Raw genomic sequence first — 6,000 nt, forward strand, 5'->3', positions numbered from 1 at the left:
AAGTTAAGTATGTGCTTTAAGGGATTTGACTAGTCACGAGCAGACTGCCCAGCACTTAGCACAATTATGCTCATAGAGCCCAATAACATGAGATGTTGAGTCTCTCTTCGAGGTCCTGATTGTTCTCAGCTCCTTCTAACTGAATATTTTTGAGCAGCATGTAATGGAATACAAAGTAAGTAAAGCATAAAGGGCCAGAAAACAGATTTAGATTCCGATTTCCTCAAATTGACCTTTGATTATGCTTTCACATTTTTTGCACCTACATCAAACTGAGGGCCCATTTCATAACACATGGATAAGCTTTGCAGGATTAGATTTTTATTGGTAAACATCAGTAAACATCAATTTTACCATACACACACAAACCAACAGAAAAATATTTCTATTGATAATCATAGAAATTTTCAGATAGGCAACATAAGAAAAATGCTGCTTGAAAACTTATCAGAGTTTTATTTAAAGATATTTACTTTGTATATTTTGACAAGTGATGTGGACAATCTGTGTTTTAATAAAGCTTTAACTTTTTGAATCTCAAAGTCTACTGTCACTAAATAATCATTGTCTGAGCCCCTAATTCCCACCTCTCCTTCCTGCAACTGTGAACATTAAAATAGCTAACAAAATAAAAAATGCTTACACCCCATAATTTCACATAATTATGAAAATGTAGATTGATAAAAATAGAAAAAATGCTTACAAATGAATGTAGGTTAGGGCTGTTGATTAATTACAGTTAACTCATGCGGTTAACTCAAAAAATTAATCATGATTAAAAGTAATCACAATTTAAAAAATTAATAGTGATTAAACTATTGTTAAACAATAGAACAACAATTGAAATTGATTAAATATTTTGGATGTTTTTCTCCATCTTCATATATATTGTATTCTGTGCTGTAACTGAAATCAAAGTGTATGTTATTTTTATGACAAATATTTGCACTGTAAAAATGAAAAACAAAAGAAATAGTATTTTTCAATTCAACTCATACAAGTACTGTAGTGCAACCTCTTTGTCGTGAAAGTGCAACTTACAAATGTAGGGTTTTTTTGTTACATAACTGCACTCAAAACTAAAACTATGTAAAACTTCAGCACCTACAAGTCCACTCAGTCCTACTTCTTGTTCAGCCAAGCACTAAGACAATCAAGTTTGTTTACATTTACAGGAGATAATGCTTCCTTCTTCTTATTTACAATGTCACCAGAAATTGAGAACAGGCATTTGCATGGCACTTTTATAGCCAGCATTGCAAGGTATTTACATGACAGATATTTTAAACATTTGTATGTCCCTTCATGCTTTGGCCACCATTACAGAGGACATGCTTCCATGCTGATGATGCTCGTTTAAAAAAATAATGCGTTAAATAAATTTGTGACTGAACTCCTTGGGAGAGAATTGTATGTGCTCCACATTCTACCATATATTTCATGTTATAGCAGTCTCAGATGATGGTCCAGCACATGTTGTTCATTTTAAGAACACTTTCACTGCAGATTTCACAAAACGCAAAGAAGATACCAATATGAGATTTCTAAAGATAGTGACAGCACTCGGCCCAAGGTTTAAGAATCTGAAGTGCCTTCCAAAATCTGAGAGGGATGAGGTGTGGAGTATACTTTCAGATGTCTTAAAAGAGCAACACTCCAATGAAGAAACTACAGAACCTGAACCACCAAAAAAGAAAATCAATCTTCTGTTGGTGCCATCTGACTCAGATAATGAACATGAACATGCATTGGTCCTCACTGCTTTGGATTGTTATCGAGCAGAACCTGTCATCAGCATGGATGCATGTCACCTGGAATGGTGGTTGAAGCATGAAGAGACATATGAATCTTCAGTGCATCTGGCATGTAATCATCTTATGACATCGGCTACAACAGTGCCACCTGTTCTCACTTTCAGGTGACATTGTAAACAAGAATCAGGCAACATTATATCCTGCAAATATAAACAAACTTGTTTGTCTGAGCAATTGGCTGAGTAGAAGTAGAACTGAGTGGACTTGTAGGCTCTAAAATTTTACATTTTTTTTATTTTGAATGCAGTTTTTTTGGTACATAATTCTACATTTGTAAGTTCAACTTTCATGATAAAGAGATTGCACTACAGTACTTGTATTAGGTGAATTGAAAAATACTATTTCTTTTGTTTTTTTACAGTGCAAATATTTGCAATCAAAAATAAATGCAAAGTTGAAAAGGTAGAAAACATCCAAAAATATTTCAATAAATGATATTCTGTTATTGTTTAACAGTGCGATTAATCAGTCGATTAATCACAATTTATTTAATTGCACAATTAATCATGATTAATGTTTTTAATCACTTGACAGCCCTAATATAGATATTATCTGTCAAAATGATAAAAAATAAACATTGAATTCTGCCAAGCTTCCACATGGGTATATTATTACTTGTTTTGTGGATGCGGCCAGGCACATACATACTTAAGTACTATAAAATGCACAGCGATTTTTTGTATGCAGAAAATTGGGTTCCATTTCTGAAAATCCGTCTTTTTATGCACACATTTGCTGTGAGATGCACTTACTTTTCAATGTGCAAGTGCTATTCAAACACCACAAACATGGCATTTTATTTTAAAAGCCCCTCAGCAATGACCACATTCCTTTTTATAAATATTGCACATAACCTGTTTGAAAGTACCAAAAATACTGTTAAGATACATGATCATATTTTATTAGGAATGTAGCAAATAACATACCAACTGATTTCTTCTGCAGGGAAGTATGTGTCAAACTCAGTTTGTGAAGAGGGCTAAAGTATATTAAAATTATGTTTTAAACATGGTTCAGACATGTTTGGGTTGAGTCCACAAAATAAAAGCCCATTCTGCTGACCTTGACTCACGGTGGTTGGCCCATTAATAACAAAGAGAGGTTTGATCAGAGATAGAGAGCAGGATGTATGATCCTTCCTTGTGAGCTGCTGCTTGACATGGTGGGATGGCTTGTGTATTGCAATGACCATGAAAGCTATGCCAATAGGAGTTTTAAATCCTGGTAGGGTCACTTGAGTTGGAAAGATAAGACAAAAAGCAGCCCACTGGACCTCCAGGTTGGGGGTTGAGTGATAGGTCAACCAATCCTGGTAAGAAAAACAGAAACAAGGAATGGCACAGCCTTCTTGTGCTCTAAGAGATGGTTGATGGCACAGTTAGGATTCAGATTCAGGATGTGATCATTAGGTAAAATATTTCCCTTGTGTCATAACTACACTTTAAGTGCTAGATTGGGATACCAGAATATAGCCAACAATAAGGGATGGTGAGATGTTGCATTGCCCTAGGCGCATCCCAGAGAAGGAGTGGTGCTCAACAAGCCACAGTTCCTGTTCTATTCCTCCATTGTTCTAAGAAGGTAGTAATAGGGTGACCAGACGTCCTGATTTTATAGGAACAGTCTTGATTTTGGGATCTTTTCTTATATAGGTTCCTATTACCCCCCCCCCCCCGTCCTGATTTTTCACACTTGCTGTCTGGTCACCCTAGGTAGTAATTTTCTGCTAATATATGCCTGTACCCCTAAGTAATCGAATGCTAAACTGTATTATACTGTTCAGCCATTAGACAACACTATGTGTAAAATATTTAAGCAAACATGGGCCATACCTGGGAGAGCATTAATGGATCTTATGATGAATACATTTGGTATGTATAAGTAAGCTCTGAAGCCAGTCCACATCTGGTACAGAAGAACATGATACAGTGTCAGGAGTAAACTAAGAATAGAAACAGTAGAAAAAGAGCAACAAAAGTTGCAAACAGAAGGAAAACAACAATAAAAATTGCAGGATCTCATCAACGTGTCACTCTTCAATGCCCCAGTGAACTTCGGCTTTGACAAACCTTCACAATGGACAGACTAGAATCAGTATGTAGCAAGATTTTGAATTGCAAACAAACTCCACAAAGAAACTGGGGAAATACAGGCATCTTTTAAAATGCTATGGAGAAGCAAACAGAGCATTTCTTTAAATCCTTTGACTTACTATAAATGGTCACAAAGATGGCAATGACAGGGTTCTGGCTATGTTTGAGGGACTCTTTATACATTAGAGAAATGTGGTTTATGAAAGAGCATGTTTTCACCAGGGAATTCAAGAACCAGGGGAAAATGTTGAATGTTTTATAAGGACTCTGCATACATTGGCTGTATTCTGGGAACGCAAAACATGAGAATATCAGAGACAGGCTGGCTATTGGGTTAGCAGATACAAACCTTTCACAGGAGCTTCAACTGAAGAGAGATTTAATTCTAGCTACAGCTATTCAAATAGAAAAATGATCTGAACTGATGAGACAGCAAAATCTAGAGAAATTTAACAATGTTGAAAAATCTGAAACTAGCCTAGAAACAGCATACATCACTGGAGTGTTAAAATTGATTATCATAAAACCCCGGAGACAAGGAGAGTGACTTCCCAGGCTAAGAGGGACAAATTCCATACTACATGCACAAGGTGTAGAAAAAGTCATAGTCTAAGAAATGATGCATGTCCAGTTGGAGGCATATGGTGTAATAAATGCATGAAATATGGACATTTTGTGGCTGTTTGCTGCACCAAAGCAGTCAGGGAGTTGACTCATATTACAGATAATCAACAGTGATTGCTTCTGGGATCTATCACTTCTGATGATGCTGAGCCTGCATGGAGACTGAAACTAAATATTCATGGCAAGACTACTGACTTTAAAATTGACTCCGGAGCTGACATCACCAGACATCTCAGAAGGGATTTGCAAGTCACCTTTAACCCCTCCAAGAGCGGAAGTCATCTGACACAGCTCTGACAAGCCCCAGAGATATTCTGAACTGCATGCACCATGTGCATGAGGCAGAGAAACCATCTGCCTGCATGGAAAGGGTTAAAGAGAGCCTTTGGGGCTCAGCTAGCCCTGTCCTGTTATGTCTTCAGCCAATGCCAGGCCTGGAGGGAAAGGAAAAGGACAGAACCTTGCTCAATTCAGGGCTGACCCATGGTGATGAGGCAGGAGCTAGCCTGTCAGCCAAGTCATCCACCAGGAAATAAGCACCATTTTTTTGGCTAAAGGTAACAGCCTTCTCAGCCATAGCTTACCAGCCATGAGGGTCCAGTGAGAAATGTTGAAGAACTTGATGGAATATTTGGTGATATTAGACTTTTGAAAGGAGATCCTGTACAAATAACCTAAAGAGACAATGCTGAAACATATACAGTACATACACATTGCAGGATTCCTATCCCATTACTTTGTAAAGTGTAAACTGAATTAAAGAGAATGGAGCAGATTGGCATAATCGAGAAAATTGCTGAGCCAACAGCATGTTGTCCTCCAATGGTACCAATTATAAAGAAAAATGGAAAAATATGAACCTGTGTGGATCTTAAAAGACTTAATGAAGTAGTTGTGAGAGAAAAATATATCCTCCCAACACTGGATGACATCCTCCCCAAAGTGAAAGGAGCTACATTATTCTCCAAGTTGGATACCTAGAGTGGATTCTGGCAAATTCCTTTAGTCAAAGAAAGTGCTAAATTGACTACATTTATCACACCTTTTGGAAGATTTTGCCTTTGAAGACTACATTTTTGATTAACAGTGCACCTGAAACTTTCCAGAGAACGATGGCAGAACACAAATGGAGTTGTAGTTTTCGTGGACGATATTATGATATATGTATCTTTGATGGAAGAGCACAACAAAATGCTCAATGAAGTCCTAAGTCTAATCAGTCAGTCAGGACTGAGGCTAAACAAGGAAAAGTGCATTTTCTGCCTACCCTAAATCAAGTTTTTGGAACAGACAGTGAACAAAGATAAAATCAGTCCTAGCCCTGAGAAAGTAAAAGCAATCTGAGAATTGAATGTAGCAACTAATGTGCCAGAACTAAAATGTATATTGTTGTTAATACCTACAAGACCTTTCTACAGTGACAAAACCACTGCATGAACTGTGGAAATCCAACACATCTTGGCTATAGA

The sequence above is a fragment of the Dermochelys coriacea genome, chromosome 2 (assembly GCF_009764565.3).
Source record: "Dermochelys coriacea isolate rDerCor1 chromosome 2, rDerCor1.pri.v4, whole genome shotgun sequence".
Lineage (NCBI taxonomy): Eukaryota > Metazoa > Chordata > Testudines > Dermochelyidae > Dermochelys > Dermochelys coriacea.